Genomic DNA, 19,679 nt, shown 5'->3' with positions numbered 1-19,679 from the left:
TATTTAGGTGGAGAGGCATCTAGAAAGTGCAGTCACCCTAGGCAGGAGACAGGAGAGAACAAGAGAAGCTTTGGGAGTATTATAGGATTCTGGCAAGCCTCAGGCACACTGGGGAAGCAAAGGACTGTATATGTGTGGGGTATAGAACCAGGAACAGTGGCTGGATAGCCAGGAAAAGAGGGAATAGGATGTATATGGTCATGGTGAATGACAGCAAGGACATGCTCCAGAAGTTAGGGGTGTGAGTTGACAAAATTCAGACAGGGCAGACCAAGAAAGTGTGCAGAAGCTCTGTTTTCATAGATTATAAGCTATAGCACTATTAAGAAAGCAATTATATTTTTACTGATTTATGTTTAACATTATCCCAGACTATATCTCTGAACGAATCTTTGTAAACACTGACATGGCTCATACTAAAATTATATGTGAAAATAAAAGCTAGGTTAGCTTAAAGGATACTAAAAAGGAAAAACATTGTTGAGGAGTTACGGATTTTAGGATGTGGGCAGGACAGCCCAATGAGTACGAAAAGATAGAGCTTACATCAATGAAGCAGGAAGCACACGACTGACTTTTGTCACAGGTATAGCAGGAATCCAACGAGATAGGTGCCAGAACAAATGGCCATGGATATGTGAGGAAAATAAAATAACCTCGACCTACACCTCACACTCAGTGTAAAACCGACTCTAATCAAGTTATGGATCACTGCATGAGTGTTCAAGTATCACTGAGTGAGCATGTTCATATGACATTGTGTGTGTGTGTGTGTGTGTGTGTGTGTGTGTGTGTGTCCCCATGTGAGTTTGTGAATGTGTGTGAGCTTTTGTATATTAGTGCCTGTGTGCATGTGTTGGAGACATTGTATTTATGCTCATTATGAGTAAGGATGTACATGAGTAGAGTTCACACTTGCACAATTGTGTGTGCACTAAGGGGGTGGGGGGTGTTCAGGGGACATTTGAAGGGCAGTTACAGGAGAACAGACATTTGCATTCATAGCCCATATATGGCTAGTGGAAGCACAGAAGCAGACACTGACATTTTTCACTTATTTTCAGAAAACAATTGAAATTTTACAAGCAGAGAAGAACTTCAGCTTTGGAACTTAAATAGACCCATTACAGTTGAATTTCACATATCAGTCATCAATGCAATTCAGTGTTCAAGCAAGTATCTGCCTCTCCAAACAGATCAAATTAGTTTGCCCAAATACATAATTAAATGAAAATGAAATGACAGCCACAGGCATGGACAGTCACCATCCTGATGACTTGGGACTACCAATTTGATTTCTCTCATTCCTTAGCAACTTCACAGACTAATGAACAAACAACACTAAATGTTTTCTTAGTTATTGGTATTTTTACTCTTTTAGACACTAGAAACACATACTAAATCCATACAGTCATATCAAAGGACTTAGGAATGATCTACTTCTAACCATGAGTGCTCACTGCTTTCCTATAAATCTCTTCTCTGCCTTACTAGGGATTAAACCCAAGGCCTCCCTCAAGCTAGGCAATTGCTTTATCCATGCCCCTGGCCTTTACTGTCTCTCATTTGAAATAAGGATAGCATCTTCTACAGTAGTGTGGCTACCTCAAGCACAGTGCTCATGTTGAGGAACACCAGGAAGAGGTTGACCTGATTCACCTGATGGTATTATCCAGGCATTGATTTGCAAACACACCCTTCAACTAATAACCTTAAGAAACTCAGCAAAGCCCTGAGGAGTTCCAGTCCTTCGCAAATTTGCTTTGGCAACTTTCACAGTCTAGAACAGCAAAAGAAACCCTAATTCTACTTGCTTTGGCAACCTTAATAGTCTGGAATAGCAAAAGAACCCCTAATTCTTCCATATAGATGAACAGGAAATCCAAGATTCCAGGAACAGTTATTTAGGGTGATAGAGAGATTGCAGTTGCAAGCAGAAAATGTATTTGTACATACTACCCTGAGGAAAGAATAGCAAAAACTAATTTCATGCCAGCAGTGGGCAGTGGCTCAAGACCAAGCAAGTGGCACACAGCTTTGGGGAAAATTGTCTCTGTAATTCTGAAAGTATTGATTGCAACTAAGGAAATTCTTCCCTCCTGGCCAAGCATGGCACATGTTTTTCTGAACTTAACATTGACCTCAAGACAAACTGACTGTGGTCCCAGTCTCTCTAGTCAATGGCCAAGAGCACCACCACAGTTGTAGAGAAAAGAAACTGAATCAGACCACAAATCAAGAAAGGAAAGAGTAATAATCCATAAATGGGAGTAGGGGGAGCAGAGGAAGGCAGGTGCTCTTTCAGTAGAGAAAGTGACAAGAAAAAGGTCTATTCCAGAGCTGCACATCAGGGTGCACACACCCTCCACTTCAGGCATGCTACCATTGCTGTGAACAACTGACAAGTCTAGGGACTTAAATAAAATGTGTTTGTAACCTCATATTGTCTATAGGGCAGTGACCAGAATGCAGCCTGAGTGGATTCTGTCCCCAGGCTGTTAACTCAATACTGGTTGGGGCTGTGATCTCAAGGGAAGGCTCAGATAGGAAAGGGTCCCTTGCCAAGATCCCACAATCTTCACTGACTGGACTGATGTGGAGGATTGTTACATGTTGGGAGGCCATCATCTTGTGGCAGCTGTCAATGTATTCTCTGTATTCTTTCTCCCAAGGACAAGTCACTGGGCACATCCTGATATAGGATGGGATATCAAGAGGTAGGAAAGTTGGGGGTCCTTGCCAACTGTCACCTGCCATCATACATATATCCTAGGTCAAGTTCACTATGCGAATCCAAAGGCACAGTCTTTTATCATTTAGCAGGCACCTTTTAAAATCTAATTGTTACCTCAAAATTTACTCCCCAGTTACCAAAAGGGAGGGATTGAGATTTGATAACATTTGGATAACCTGCTTCAACATACACTGGTAAGCCTGCTTGATCCTGTTTTGAAACTCTCAAGAAGCATCATAAATATTTAAGGATTCACATCTGATAAAATTGTAAAAGTCAGAGGTCTGCCTATAGAAATGGATAATTATATTTTTATCGTCTAATAAAAAATGACCTCAAGTGCGTTATATTGCTCTGTAGAAATGATTTGATATTGTACTATACCTAGGTTTCCTTTCTAACTCACTGTATACCTCAGTTACTAAAAAGCTCCTTGACCTAGACTTGCTTTCTGGTTGGCTCCCTTACAAGTAAATATGTGAAGTGAGGATTTCGCCTGTGATGCTGGAGGGTTCTGTCTCACAGAACTTAGCATCCACATGGTTTAGCAGTCCCTTTGTACACTGCTGGACAATGACTTCAACAGAAACTGGTTTTCCTTGAGAACTTAATTGTTTAAAAGCTTCCAAGATTCATGCAACCTTGGTTGGCTCATTCATACACTGATGGTAACACAGCATCTGTGTGGATGCAAGTTTCTCCCATTCCTGAAGATTTTAGAATCACCTTGGGCCTGACCCAGCCTTTTGTTACTTTTCCTGTGCTCTCTTGCTGTTGGCTGTGTCTTCTTCCCACAGATGCAGCGAAGGCATCAAAGCTGAGTTCCAATAACCAGTGCTCTCCTGATTGGCAATAATACCTCAACATTGAATTTGCAGAAGTGAGGCACACGAGGCTCTCACCAGCGTCTAGGCATGTGCTGGCTACAGGGATAAGAGAGCCAACATGTCTTTTCTGAGTTCACCTTGGAGACTCTATCCACTCATTCCCTTGCATGGTCACATAAAGGACATCATGGTTCCCAGGGAAGTTGTGGGGGTGGGAGTCCCAGGATTCATAGCATTGGCAAAAAGAGGATGGGCACCAGTGATGAGGACATAGACATCTGTTGGGGCATGGCCTCAGGTCCACTGGCCTTGGCAGGGGATGGAGCCAGACCTCAGTGCCCATCTGCCATTCCTGAGCATCCTAGGCACCCATTCAGTTATTTCAAGGTGAAATTAATATAGGATGCTTTAAAACCATTAACTTTCAAAACTGAAGCTCCACAAACTGAAGGATTAGAATCCTTCCTAATGCTCACCTATGAGGATGCTCATGACAAGGAAGTCCTTCCCTGCTACTGTGTTGCCTTGAGGGAGAAAACCTCCCAGCACCATGAAGGAACCAACCAGGGGTCTCTTTAGAAGCTCCTGTATTGCCTACTTCATTAAGAGTCTCCTTTCTATAATTTTCTATAATAATGTTATTCTGATCAGCTGTGTACTAGCAGTAATCTATAAATAATAATTTAACCTCTAAGGGTTGTTTATCTTTTTAGGTTATCTGCAAACATGCACACATAAGAAGAGTTATATTGTTACCTGTGTCCTTTGCCTGGTTTCTCAGTTTCAGGAGGTTCCATTAATTAATTGTTAATCTTAGTGTCTGTGCTACTGGTGTGTTCAGGAAGTGGTCTCCTGTGACAATGCATTTAAGGGTATGCCCCAATTTCTCTTCTAAGAGGTTCGGTGTGGCTGGAATTATGCTGAGGTTTTTGCTCCATTTGGATTTAAGTTTTGTACTCGGTGATAGATATGGATCTATCTGCAATCTTCTATATGTCAGCATCCAGTAATGCCAGCAACATTTGTTGCAGATGCTTTCTTTTTCCCACTGTATAATTTTAGCTTCTTTGTCAAAAATCAGGTGTTCATAGGTGTGTGAACTAATATCAGGATCTTTGATTTGATTACATTAGTCTGCCTGTCTGTTTTTGTGCCAATACCAATCTGTTTTCATTACTATAGCTCTATAGCAGAGCTGGGATGGTGATGCCTCTCAAAGTTCCTTTATTGTATAGGCTATCCTGTGGTTTTTGTTTTTCCATATAAAGTTGAGTATTGTCCTTTCAAGGTCTGTGAAGAATTGTGCTGGGATTTTTAAGGAATTGCATTAAATCTATAAATTGGTTTTGGTAAGATTGCCATTTTTACTTGGTTGATCCTACCTATCCAAGACCATGGGAGATCTTTCCATTTTCTGATATCTTCTTTAATTTCTTTCTTTAAAAACTGAAAGTTCTTGTCAGACAGATCTTTCACTTGTTTGGTTAGAGTTACCCTAAGATATTTTATGTTGTTTGTGGCTATTGTAAAGGATGATGTTTCTCTGATTTGTTTCTTAGCCCATTTATCATCTATATGTAGAAGGGCTATTGATTTTTTTGAGTTAATCTTGTATCCTGCCACTTTACTGAAGGTGTTTATCAGCTATAGGAGTTCCCTGGCAGAATTTTTTGAGTCAATAAGACAAAAGAGCAGCCTACAGAATGAGAAAAGGTCTTCACCAACCCCACATCTGACAGAGGTCTGATTTCCAAAATATATAAAGAACTCAAGAAGCTAGTCACCAAATCACCAAATAATCCAATTAAAAAATTGGGTATAGATCTAAATAGAGAATTCTCAATAGAGGAATCTCAAATGAGTGAAAGGCACTTAAGAAATTGCCCAATATCCTTAGCTATCAGGGAAATGCAAATCAAAACAACTCTGAGATACTATCTTATACTCCTCAGGATGGCTAAAATCAAAATTACTAATGACAGCTTATGCTGGAGAGGATATAGAGAAAGGGGAACAGTGTACAGCCACTTTGGAAATCAGTATGGCAGTTTCTCAGGAAATTGGAAATTGATCTACCTCAAGACCTAGCAATTCCACTCTTAGGTATATACCCAAAGAATGCACATTCATACAACAAGGACATTTGTTCAACTATGTTCACAGCAGCATTATTTATAATAGCCAGAACTTGGAAGCAACCTAGATGCCCCTCAACCAAAGAATAGACAAAGAAAATGTGATACATCTATATAATGGAGTACTACTCAGTGGGAAAACAAACAAACAAACAAACAAACAAAAAACAATGACATCTTGAAATTTGCAGGCAAATGGATGGAAATATAAGAAACCATCCTGAGTGAGGTAACCCAGTCACAGAAAGACAAACATGGTATGTACTCACTCATAGTGGATATCAGACATAGACCAAAGGATAACCTATAATCCACAACCCTAGAGATGCTAGGAAACAAGGAGGATCCTAAGAGTCACATACATGGACCACCTTGAGAAGGGGAAAGGGACCAGATCTCCTAAGTAAACTGGGAGCACAGGGGGAGAGGAGAGGGAGGTAGAACCCAGCTGCAGTAGAGACCATGCATTTAGGACATTCCATTACCATGGGTGACAGCCAAGGATGGCAGTGTGTGTGGAGTGGAGCTGGCCTGAGCCAAGGACACAAGCTGTGTGTGCTGCAGATGGAGAGCCAGTGAAGTGATACTGGCCAAGCCCTTTGGAGCTCTGAGGATCATGGGGGCCAGATGTGAAACACTCAACAGTTTACATTTTCAAAATTTGGTTTTGCTTTGCTTTGATTATAACTGTGCCCTAGTTCTTTCTTCCTGAAGTAAGGAAAGTCTATAACTTACTTTGGATTTTACAGGAGCCCACAGTTTAGAGACTTTTAAATTTTATAAAGATTTAGAAACTTCAGAAAGCCTCTGGATAAGTTAAGTTGCTTTTGGTATTTTAGAGAAACTTTGAAAGAGACTTTGTATATTTAAAAGAGATTGCACTTCTAATGTGTTTGAATTTTTAAAGCTTGGACCTTTAAAAAGTTGGAATATTTTACATTGTGATGCTATTATTAACATGCTGTCCTGGGGACAAATGAGAAAGAAGTGACTCTAGTCAAATATTGATGTGCTTGTGTGTCAAATCAACAAAGGTGTCAATTGTGCCGGCTAGTTTTATGCCAACTTGACACAAGCTACAGTCATTTGTGGGAAAGGAACCTCATTTGAGAAAAGGCTTCCACTAGATTGTCCTCTGGGCAAGCCCGTGGGACATTTTATTGATTAAGGAGAGGCATGGGAGGGCTCAGCTCACTGTGGGTAGTGCCACTCCTGGAAAGGTGTCCCTGGGTGGTACAAGAAAACAGGCTGAGTAAGATGTGGTGAGCAAGCCAACACACATTTCTCCTCCATGGTTTCTGCTTTAGTTCCTACTTCCCGGTTCCTTCCCCGACTTCTCCCAGTGATGGACTGTTACCTAAAAGTGTGAGATAAAATACATCCTTTCTTCCCATGTTGGCTTTCCTCATGGTATTTGTCATAGCAATAGAAACCTGAGGACACACACAGCAATACAGACACAGTGTAACTTCTATAGCAGCCTGCCCTTCCACAGCTGTTTTCTTGATAACAGTCTGGAAACATTCTCAAGGATGGCTCATTGCAAGGAAAGAAGTACACATAAAACCACAGACTTAGTCCATACAGGAGGAAGTTAGTACTCTTCAGACAAACATTCAGTTATGACTGGTGACTGAAAAGCCAAGTGGCAGTAGATCAGGGAGGCCTGGGAATAGAAAGAGATGGATGTGACATGACTGAGTAGATTGGAAAGAAGCAGGATGGCTGTGCATCTGCACCTCACCAGGACTCTGCAGTGACAAGCCCTCCCTGTTGTGGTGACCAGGTTTCTCCTTGGATCTCTGGAATGTAGGACTTTAAAATGTAACCATGAAGATCATAGGATCCTTTGTACTTTTGCCAAAGTCTGTTTAAAAGTTCTTAGCAGGAGTGTGGCGTTGAGTTGGCACTCTGCCCATCTTCCCTGTTCCTCATAATAGGTCCAGCCAGAGCTCAGTGAAGCAGAACACAGCTCTTCCAAGCGCCACAGGCCTCTGTAGTATCACTTAGCCTAAGGACACACTGGGGGCTGAGGAGGGAAAATTGATCTAGGGTTTTGGCTTGTGTGTGTCACACACACACCACCATCTCATTTCATTCCTTCTCTTGACCATCTCCTGTGTAGTGATCTCAAAAACATAGAAAATATGAGACCGGAGAGGATATGGAATGTCCAGGTTAATGGATCAGTTAAAAATTCCTGTACAGCCATGGAGGTTTGCTAAAGCTATTCAGTGAAAACTAACCCCAGAAGACAATATCCATAGGGCCTCAACATTTGACAAAATTATTATTATTATCATTATTATTATTTTGTTTTTTTGAGACAGGGTTTCACTGTGTAACAGCTCTTTCTGTCCTGTAACTAGCTCTGTAGACCAGACTGGCCTCGAACTCACAGAGATCCATCTGTCTCTGCCATCCCAGTACTGGGATTAAAGGTAAATGCCACCACCACTGGGCGTTTGCCAAGCTTATTAATTACAAGAAATATAAAAGGCTATTTTTAAAGGGGAGCTTTGCCAGAAGCCATTTTAGCCAAGAGAACATCACATGAACATCTCTTAGCAGGTCAGATGAAGCAGTGTACCCTGATGGGCTGTTCAGGCAAAGCCGAGTCTAAGGGAGAGGAAAGAACCCAATCAGGATCAGAGACAGTCTACAAAATAGGTGGCTTAGATTTTTCAAAAGTATCAACATAATGGGAACGGACATATGGTGCGTGGCAAACCATGCATCTAATGTGCATATGTCCATGGCCAGCATGTGCCTAAAATGCATATGTCCATGGCTAGCATGTGCCTAACATTGCATATCTTCTAGGTTTTGATCCTACCCCTGCAAAATAAAACAAAAACACACATACACACCCAAACTTACTTTTTTACTATGGAAATAAGCCAGCCATACACAGCTTGCCTAGTATTCAAGAGATCCTGGGCTGAATCTCTAGGGCTGAAGTGAACAAACAAACAAACAAACAAACAGTAATGAAAGAAAGGGGCAAGGGGGCAATATCAGGAAATCTGCAAACAAAAACAAGGCAGAAAACGAATAGCAGAGATGTACTCAGCTTTAGTGCATGGAAGACAGGGGAAAAAAAAAACAGTGATGGTAATGATTTCCCAGAAATAAAGGGCATCTGAATTGGGACAATAAACTGAGACATTGCTTTTCATGTTTCAGATTTCACACTGAGGATGCTGGTCTGGTTTTGTAGAGACCGCTGTGAGCTTAGGAGACTCAGGCCAGAGAGTGCCTGCTGCTTGCTTTCAAATGTTTCTGATACAGAGACTGAACACACAGGCACACATTATAATCTCACCCTGTGTAACCAATCAGTAAGCATGGGCAAAGATTTTAGGAGTTATCACTGCCCTGTTCTTTAGATTTTTCTGTACATTTGAAGTTCTTAATAATATGAACTAAGGAAAATGAAAGTGTGTGTATTCCAAGAGTTATAAGATGAAAAGACACTGCTCATGTCAGTGAGAAAGAAACTGTCATTCAGGGCAAGTATTAAAAGGAAACATTAAAATGAAAATAGTGTTTTAATACAACAACACCCACTTTCTTTTCTTTCACCACTCTTAATACTCACAAAATGAATTTTAGCTGCAACAGTGACAATGCCAGTTTGCACTAGTATACACCAGGCTACTTGTCGGCCATCACTGTCATATTCTTCTCATGAATAAAGCCATTCTGCACTAAAATTCCAATGTAATATCAAAGATATTTCTGACCTTCTATCCACTGTCTTCCTGTGGGTGGTTAGCATGCTGCATGGGCTTTGACCCCATCTCCTGGGGCTCTGCTCCCAGGATTCTGAGGTCTTTGGAGATGTTTGTAGCCCTCTCACCCTGCCACCAGGACCTCAGCATAGGACTTACTTTTCAGACTCCTTGTTCTTTGGAGGTGAGTGGCACTCAGGCATTTGGGTCAACATGGCACCGTTCCTGCTGGAAATGTCCCATTGCTGCCACAGGGGAGGTATGAGAACCAAGCTAGCTCCTGAGAACTCTGGAAAAGAAAGGATAGAGAATGTCCAGTGTATCAAAAACAGGAATTAAAAGTCTTAATGACTCAGTATGCATGTGAAGGATGACAAACCCCACTTCCAACACATGGGATGGTCACTCTACTACCACAGTATATCGCTGACCCAGGAACGACTTTAATTTCTTTTATTTCCTTAAAATAGTGTTTCAAAGATTTATTTTATTACTGTTATCTAAAATTATGTATAACTAGGTGTCTGTACACCTATATATGTGTACAGGTGTGTTAAGCATGTGTGTGTGAGTGAGGTGCAGAGGCCAAAGGCATTGGATTGCCTGGAGCTGGAGTTTCAGGTGCTTGATGAGCTGCCTGACATGGGTGCTGGGAAAAGAACTTGGGTCCTTTACAAGAGCAGTGTGCACTTTTGATGCCTGAGCCATCTCTACCACCACTCAGGAATCACTTAAATGCTGTTTTAAGCTTCTCAGCCCTGTTATTAATAATTGTAGCACATAATTATGTTTCAGGACTTTTGCTAACTGAGTATGAATACTTTACATATTTTCTCTTACTTTTTTCATTATAGGCAACCTTTGAGTAATTCTCTGTAAATGGTTTTTGTAGGCAATACATTTTTGGAGTTCTTTAATAAAAACTAGAAGAATAAAATAGAGATTAAGTGCAAGAGAATGAAGCCTAATAGAAAACATTCTTAAAGAAGGATAAAACTAGTCTTCTCACATCTAATTACCAGAAGTCTCTGGTAGATAAAACAACATTGTTTGGGATAAAGGCACAGTTATGGACCACTAAGAGAGCAGGGGACCCAGAATTCAACTGTTATTTAGATGGCATGTGATTTTTGATGAAAACAAAAATTGACCTGGCCTTGCTTAGGTTAAGCATCCCCTTCACTGACCCACTAAAAGTCATGCAGATGGCCTTTATCAGCCATACAAACAAAGAAAGAACTCTACAAGCCCAGGTCAAATCACAAAAGCCAACATGAATGATCAAGACCACATGTCTCCCATCAAACCACTAGTTCTATACAAGTGTTCTCCAATGAGATCTGCCTAGAGGAACCCCAGGACACAGTCTTTAAAAGGACAATCATAAACTTTATGAAATAAGTCAAGGAATTTAAAAAAGCTATGAACAAATACTTCATTGAACACCAAGAGGATAACAATAAACTTGTGAGTGGTGGTCAAGTGAAATACCAGTGCATACTTGAATGAAATAACAAAGATAACCCAGGAGTCACTTCAACACAAATCCAACAAAAATATAGAAACACTGAAAGAAGCACAAGCTGAAGTGAAGACAGAATTGAAAAAAAAAATCTCAATTAGAAAACTCATGGGAAAGGCAAGAAGTTGAATAAAGCAGAGGATAGAATACCAGGACCCAAAGGCAAAGCAGAGGATCTAGATCAAAGAAGCAAAGAATATGGAAAAGTTTAAGGAAGCACAGGGAAGGAACTTGCAGGAAATGACCAAAAGGTCAAACCTTTTAATTATAGAAATATATGAGGGAGAAGGATGCCAGGTTAATGACACAGATCAGATCCTTAAGAAGATCATATGCAAGAAACATACAGAATCCCAACTGGACGAGACCCAAAAGGAAACTCCTCGTGACATATCATAGTCAAAACACAAATAAACAGAACAAAGCAAAAACATTAAAAGGTAACAGAGAAAAACCACAAATGACATGTAAAGGGTAACCTATCAAAATAGCAGCTGATTCTGATAGCCAGAAAAACTTTGAGTAATACACTCCAAGTCCTAAATGAACACAGCTGTCAATCTAGATCACTGCACCCAGCAAAGCATCTGCCATTTACCAGGTGTAATGAAAATATCACATCCAAGAACAACAAAAACCAACTAAACAGAATACTGGAAGTGACACTTAAGAGCCAAAGAGAGGAAAAGATACAGCCAAGAGAATCAAGAAAGAAAACAAAGCCACAATTAATGAAATATAAAGTAAAACTCATATATGGATTTTAGACCTAGATCAAAGGATCACCAGCCTATAATTCACACCACCAGAGGAACTAGGATATAAGGTGTATTCTAAGAGATTCATATAAAGTCCCTCACAGAACCGGGAAGGGACAAGTCCCCCAGAGCACAGGAGAAGTGGGGGGGGGGGCAGCGAATGGAGAGAGAAGTAGGAGAAAACGAGGAGGAGGAAAGGAAAACACTTGTGACCAGGAAGATTGAGCCTGGTTAGGAATAGAAGACAGGAAACAGAGAGAGAGAGAGACAGACAGAGAGAGAGAGAGAGAAGAGAGAAAGAACATAAAAGAGGGAGCCAATATTGGTTTGAAGATAAAATTGAACACAAAGAAAGGTCTAGAGAACTACAAGACTGCTGCCAACTAACAATTTGAGCTTCCGTGGAAAGGCTACCATAAATGCCCTTCCCGGAGAGTGAGATCAACAACTAACTTATCCATGGAGCCCTCATCTAATGCCTGTTGCAAACAGGAACAAACACCCATACATAAACACTGAGTCAAACTAGAACCCAGATGCAGATGGAGAGGGTAAGACCATGCGGCAGAAACACATAGAGACAGCTGACCTGAACAAGGAGGAGCTAACGGGCCCCCAGACTGATAGCAGAGAAGCCAGCATGGGACTGACTCAGGCCCCCCTGAATATAGGTCTCAGCCAGAAGGACTGAGCAGTCTAAGGGACCTCAGACAGTGGAGCCAGGATGTATCCCTGGTGCACAAAATGACTTTGCTAACACATCCCCCATGGAGGGATAACTGCCTTAATCTAGAGACAGGAGAGAAGTCCTAGTCCCTACTTCACATGACCTGTCAGATCTACATGACCCCAACTGGATGGCATTCCCCTACATATGGAATTGGGGTGGGGGATGGGAGAGGAGGGTGGTTAGAGTACATGTGAGAGGGCAGCCAGAGTAAAAGGGAGGGAAGAAGGGAGAAGAGGGAACTGGGATCGACATATAAAATAATAAATTAAATTTAAAAAAATGCTCTGAGTCCAAAATTTAAGTTCAAGGACAAGTTGCTGGGGAAAAGGATTTCTATTTTTGTTTCCACAGAAAATGAAAAGATGTGGATTCCTTCCAGACTAATGTGGTTTGATCAAGCCAGACTACCTGAAACCAAGTACCAGGTGATCCTACATTCAAAACATCTGGACAAAGCAGCCTCACAGACTGCAGCCAGGATTTCTGCATCTTCTTAGAATCCCCCATGACAGCGCCCCTTACCAGCAGGAAGTAGTTTGGAAAGAACGACACCCAAATTCCCAAATACTGTCTATAAATGTTTGTTTTCATTTAAATGGACTTGGTTTTATATATAAAACTAAGCAAACCAGAAAAAAAATTGACTGTAATCTACACACATCTTTCAATAATAAAGTCAAAAGACATAGGCTAGCTGAACAGATTAAGAAGCAAATCCATCTTTTTGTCATCTATAAGAAACCCATCTTAGCTTTAAAGTGGAAGGAGGGGAAAAGCATTCCAAGCCAAAGGGACAAGGAATCAAGCAGACATGGCAATCCTAATATCTGACAAAATAGGTTTAAAACTCAAACTAATCAGAAGAGAGAAGAGGGACATTTAATTCTAATCCAAGGAACAACTAACCAAAACCACATCTCTGCCCTAAACACAAGTGTATCAAACTCTGGTTGTACCCAATTTCATAAAAAGTCGCATAATAGAATTGAAAACACAGATTAATACAAACCCAACACTAGGTAACTTCAAATACCCCACTCTCTCCAATAGATAGGGCTCTGGACAAAAGAGTAAACAAAGAAATCTCAGCATTAAATGATACTTCATATTGAATGGACCTAACAGGTCTCTCCTGAACACCAACACCAAAGAATATAGCTTCTACTCAGCAGCATAAGGAAGTGCTTCTAAAATAGGCCACATGCTGGGACACAAAAGAAACCTTAGCAAATACAGAAAACCAAAATAATTCCAGGTGTACTATCTGACCATTACACATAAATCTTACAATTGACAGCAAGCAAAATTCTAGTAAACTTATGGAAATTAAACAACTTATTACAGAATGATGAAAGAGTCAAAGAAGAAACCAACAAAGAAATAAAAATATCCAGTGGTGGTGACACTCGTCTTTAATCCCAGCACTTGGGAGGCAGAGGCAGGTGGATCTCTGGGAATTCAAGGCCAGCCTGGTCTACAAAGCTACACAGAGAAACCGTGTCTCGAAAAACCAAAAAAAGAAAAAGAAAGAAAAAAAAAAAAAAAAAAAAAAAGGAATATATTCCTGGAACTCAATGAAAATGAAAGCACAATCACAATACAATGAAACCTCTGGGACACATTAAAAGCAGTTCTAAGAGCAAAGGAAGTTTATAGCTCTAAGTGCCTACATAAAAAATCAGAAAGGGCACAAGTAAGTGACTCCATACCACTTAAGAATTTGGAAATAAGAACAACCAAATCCAAACCCAGTCAAGGGCAAAAAATAATTAAAATCAAAGCAAAATTCTATGAAATAGAAACAATGAAAATAATCCACAGATTCAAAGAATCTAAGAGTTTGTTCTTTTCGAGAGAAAGAAACAAAATTGACAGACTCTTAGCCTAACAAAAGGAAAGAGATGACTCAAATTAGCTTAATAAAAATGAACAGAGAGACCCTACTTCGGAGACTTCTCGGAGCAACTCTGAACAAAGGAGACCTGCCTATCCACTCGGGACCACCCATAATTTCCACATGCTTGGTCTCTGACCCCACCTCCAGTCCTCTGCTGGAGTCCTGGGCCCCTCCCAGAGATCCGCCTATCTCTGCGGGTCCACTCTGAGTTCCTGCCAGCAAGATCCTTGACCCCCAAATCCAGGCCTCTGCTAAAGAAAGAGGCCTCAGTTGGAGAGTCCCAGTTTCCAGTGAGATCCCACTATCCTGCAAAACCTTCCCAAGTTTCAGCTCAGGCTTTGTCCTCTGCCACCAGCTATTGGCCAGAGGTGAGTCTGGGCCCAATCAGGGCTACCTCTCCCCTACAACCTCTCCCCTCCCAAACTCCCTGGGTTGGTGTCCTGCTGCTCTGGTTGAGCAAAGGGACAGGGGGTGGAGCCAACAGTCCACCCTACTTCAGAGACTCCTCGGAGCAACTCTGAACAAAGGAGACCTGCCTATCCACTAGGGACCACCCATAATTTCCACATGCTTGGTCTCTGACCCCACCTCCAGTCCTCTGCTGGAGTCCTGGGCCCCTCCCAGAGATCCGCCTATCTCTGCAGGTCCACTCTGAGTTCCTGGAGGCAAGATCCTTGGCCCCAAAATCAGGGCTTCTGTTAAAGAAAGAGGCCTCAGCTGGAGAGTCTCAGTTTCCAGTGAGATCCGACTATCCTGCAAAAACTTTCCAAGTTTCAACTCAGCCTTTGTTTTCTTCTGCTAGCCATTGGCTAGAACCATTGGCTAGTGGCATCTTCTGCTGGATCCTCAGCCCAGACCCCATCCCTGGGTCCCTGTCTGTGGAAAGACCTCCTATAGAGCTTGAACCACCCAGAGCTACAGATACTGAATCTCTGACCCACATAAGCCCACTGGGGAAGTACCATAGAAAGAAGGGGAGACTCCACCAACACCTACTGGAAGAAGCTATGGGAAGATGGCTATACAAGAAAACACATAACAGAAAGACAAGCATGACACCACCAGAATCTAGGGAATCTACACCAACTAGAACGGAACACAACAACAAAGAAGAGGAAGCAGAACGGAACCACTTAAAAATTACCATCATAAAAATGATAGAAGCCCTCAAAGAAGATGTGAGAAAATCCCTTAAAGAAATGGAGGAAAAAACATACCAAAAAGGGGAAGAAATGAACAAATTCCTTAAGGAAAGCACAGAAAGCCAACAAAAAAACAATTAAGCAGGTGAAGGAAACCGTTCAAGACTTGAAAACTGAAATAAGAGAAAATAAAGGCAACACAAACCGAAGGAATGCTGGAAATAGAAAAACTGGGCAAAAATTGGGAACTACAGACACAAGCATAACCAACAGTATTCAAGAGATGGAAGAGAGAATCTCAGGCCCAGAAGATAAACTTAGAAGAAATAGATTCATCGACCAAAGAAAATCATAAATCCAACAAATCCTTAACACAAAACATCCAGGAAATGTGGGACACCATGAAAAGGCCAAACCTAAGAATAATAGGCATAGAGGAAGGTGAGGAAGCCCAGCTCAATGGTGCCGAAAACATATTCAACAAAGTCATCGAGGTAAACTTTCCAAATCTGAAGAAGGACATGCCCATGGAAGTACAAGAAGTATACCGAACCCCAAATAGGCTGGACCAAAGAAAAAAGACTCCTCGAAATATAATAATCAAAACACCTAGCATACAGAATAAAGAAAGAATATTAAGAGCAACGAAGGAAAAAGGACAGGTAACATATAAAGGCAGACCTATCAAAATTACACCTGACTTCTCCATGGAAACCCTCAAGGCAAGAACGTCCTGGATATATGTTCTACAAGTATTAAGAGAACACGGATGCCAGCCTAGGCTAAATATCCAGCAAAACTCTCAATCACTATAGATGGAGAAAATAAGATATTTAACGACAAAACCAGATTTTCCCAATACATATCTACAAATCCAGCCCTCAGAAAGTTGGAAGGAAAACTCCAACCAAAGGAAGGTAACTAGCCCACAAAAATGTAGGCAACAGATAATCCAACTACACCAGAAACCAAGGGTAAAGCAGAACTAATATATTCACAATACCACTGCCAACAACAAACATAAATCAAACAAGCATCAACAATCAATGGTCCTTACTCACCCTCAACATTAATGGTCTTAACTCAACTATAGAAAGACACAGGCTAACAGAATGGATACGAAGACAGAATCCATCCTTCTGCTGCATACAAGAAACACATCTTAGCTTCAAAGATAGACATTACCTCAGTGTAAAGGGTTGGGAAAAGATCTTCCAATCAAATGGAAATAAGAAGCAAGCAGGTGTAGCTATCCTAATATCTAACAAGTTAGACTTCAAACAAAAATTAATCAAAAGAGATGACGACGGTCATTTCATATTCATCGCAGAAGAAATCCATCACCACAAAGTCTCAGTTCTGAACATCTATGCCCCTAATACAAAGGCACCCACATTCGTAAAAGAAACACTACTAAAACTCAAAGCTCATATAAAACCCCACACACTTATAGTGGGAGATTTCAATACACCATAATCAACACTAGACAGGACCAAAAATCAGAAACTCAACAAAGCAACAAAAGAACTAACAGAAGTTATGTCTCAACTGGGGTTAACAGACATCTATAGAACATTCCATCCAAACACAAAAGAATATACCTTCTTCTCTACTCCACATGGAACCTTCTCTAAAATCGACCACATACTAGGTGACATAACAAACCTCAACAGATACAAGAGAATAGGAATAGTCCCCTGTACCTTATTGGACCACCATGCTTTAAAATTGGAATTCAGCAACAACACAAATAGCAGAAAACCTGCAAACTCATGGAAACTGAACAATGTGCAATTGCACCACTCCTGAGTCAAAGAAGAAATAAAGAAAGACATTAAGGACTTTCTAACATTCAATGAGAATGAGGACACAACATACCTGAACTTATGGGACACCTTGAAAGCAGTGCTACAAGGGAAGTTCATTGCACTAAGTGCCCATATGAAGAAAACAGAGGATAGTCACATAAGAGAATTAACAGCACAACTGAAAGCCTTAGAACAGAGAGAAGCGAACTCATCCTGTAGGAGTAGACTCCAGGAAATAATCAACTTCAGGGCTGAAATCAACAAAATAGAAACCAGGAACACAATACAAAAAAAAAAAAAATCAATGCAAGGAAGAGTTGGTTTTTTGAGAAAATCAACAAGCTAGACAAACCTTTATCCAAATTAACAAAAAAGCAGAGAGAGAACATGCAAATTAACAAAACCAGAAACAAAAAAGGGGAACATAACAACGGACACAGAGGAAATCCAGACAATTTTCAGGTCATACTATGAAAATCTGTACTCCACAAAAATTGAAAATTCAAAGGAAATGGACAAGTTTCTGGATAACTATCACTTACCAAAATTAAATCAAGAACAGACAAACAACTTAAATAGACCAATAACCCGCAATGAAATAGAAGCAGTCATCGAAAGCCTCCCAACCAAAAAAAGTCCAGGGCCAGATGGATTCAATGAAGAATTCTACCAGACATTCAAGGAAGAACTAATACCACTACTCCTCAAACTGTTCCACAAGATAGAAACAGAAGGTTCATTGCCAAACTCTTTTTATGAGGCCACAATAACCTTGGTCCCCAAGCCTCACAAAGACACAACTAAGAAAGAAAACTACAGACCAATATCCCTGATGAACATCGATGCAAAAATACTCAATAAAATACTGGCAAACCGAATTCAAGAATACATCAGAGAAATCATCCACCATGACCAAGTAGACTTCATACCTGGAATGCAGGGATGGTTTAACATATGATAATCTATCAACGTGATCCACCATATAAACAAACAGAAAAAGAAAAACCATATGATTATCTCCATAGATGCTGAAAAAGCCTTCAACAAAATTCAACACCCTTTCATGATAAAGGTCTTAGAGAGGTCAGGGATCATACCTAAACATAATAAGAGCAATATACAGCAAACCAACTGCCAACATCAAAGTGAATGGAGAGAAACTTAAGCCAATTCCTCTAAAATCAGGAACAAGACAAGGCTGCCTTGTCTCCATATCTCTTCAATATCATACTAGAAGTTCTAGCTAATGCTATAAGACAACAAAAGGAGATCAAGGGGATCCAAATTGGAAAGGAAGAAGTCAAACTGTCTCTATTTGCAGATGATATGATAGTTTACATAAGCGACCCAATAAACTCTACCAGGGAACTCCTACAGCTGATAAACACCTTCAGCAAACTAGCAGGATACAAGATAAACTCAAAAAAAAATCAGTAGCCCTACTTTTTTCAGACGACAAAGAGACAGAGAAAGAAATCAGAGAAACATCACCCTTTACAATAGCCACAAGCAACATAAAGTATCTTGGTTTAACGCTTACCAAACAAGTAAAAGACCTATATAATAAGAACTTTGTGGCTCTAAAGACAGAAATTAAAGAAGACTCCAGAAAATGGAAAGATCTCCCACGCTCTTGGATAGGTAGGATAAACATAGTAAAAATAGCAATCTTGCCAAAAGCAATCTACAGATTCAATGCAATCCCTATTCAAATCTCAACACAATTCTTCGCTGACCTTGAAAGGAAAATAATCAACTTTATATGGAAAAACAAAAGATCCAGGATAGCCAAAACAACCCTATACAATAAAAAAACTTCAGGAGGCATCACCATTCCTGACTTTAAGCTCTACTACAGAGCTACAGTTCTGAAAACAGTCTGGTATTGGCATAAAAATAGACAGGTAGACCAATGGAATCAAATAGAAAATCCTGATATTAACCCACACACCTATGAACACCTGATTTTCGACAAAACAGCTAAAATCTTCAACAAATGGTGCTGGCACAATTGGATGAGGTTATGTAGAAGACTGCAGATAGACCCATGTCTGTCGCCATGCACAAAACTCAAGTCCAAATGGATCAAAGACCTCAACATCAATGCAGCCACATTGAACCTCTTAGAAGAGAAAGTAGGAGGTACCCTTGAACAACTTGGTATAGGAGACTGCTTCCTGAACATAACTCCAGGGGCACAGACACTGAGAGCAACAATAAATAAATGAGGCCTCTTCAAACTTAGAAGCTTTTGTAAGGCAAAGGACACAGTGGACAAGACCAAACGGCAGCCCACAGACTGGGAAAAGATTTTCACCAATCCTATATCCGACAAAGGGCTGATCTCCAAAATATACAAAGAACTCAAGAAACTAGTCAACAAAACACCAAA

General features: G+C 40.6%; 1 protein-coding gene across 2 annotated transcripts in view; it reads right to left on the bottom strand.

Moving 5' to 3' along the window:
* Otud7a (OTU deubiquitinase 7A) overlaps positions 1–19,679 on the bottom strand; it is a 312,202-nt gene that overhangs the window by 145,888 nt on the left and 146,635 nt on the right. For both annotated transcript variants that reach the window (XM_051206440.1, XM_051206439.1), the window contains exon 2: positions 9,590–9,719. The gene's annotated coding sequence lies outside the window, so the exon portion shown is untranslated. The remainder of the gene's footprint in view (positions 1–9,589; positions 9,720–19,679) is intronic.

This window comes from Phodopus roborovskii, unplaced genomic scaffold (assembly GCF_943737965.1).
Source record: "Phodopus roborovskii unplaced genomic scaffold, PHOROB, whole genome shotgun sequence".
Taxonomy (NCBI): Eukaryota; Metazoa; Chordata; class Mammalia; order Rodentia; family Cricetidae; genus Phodopus; species Phodopus roborovskii.
Note: the sequence above shows the minus strand (reverse complement) of the source record. Positions and strands in the feature narration are given on the sequence as shown.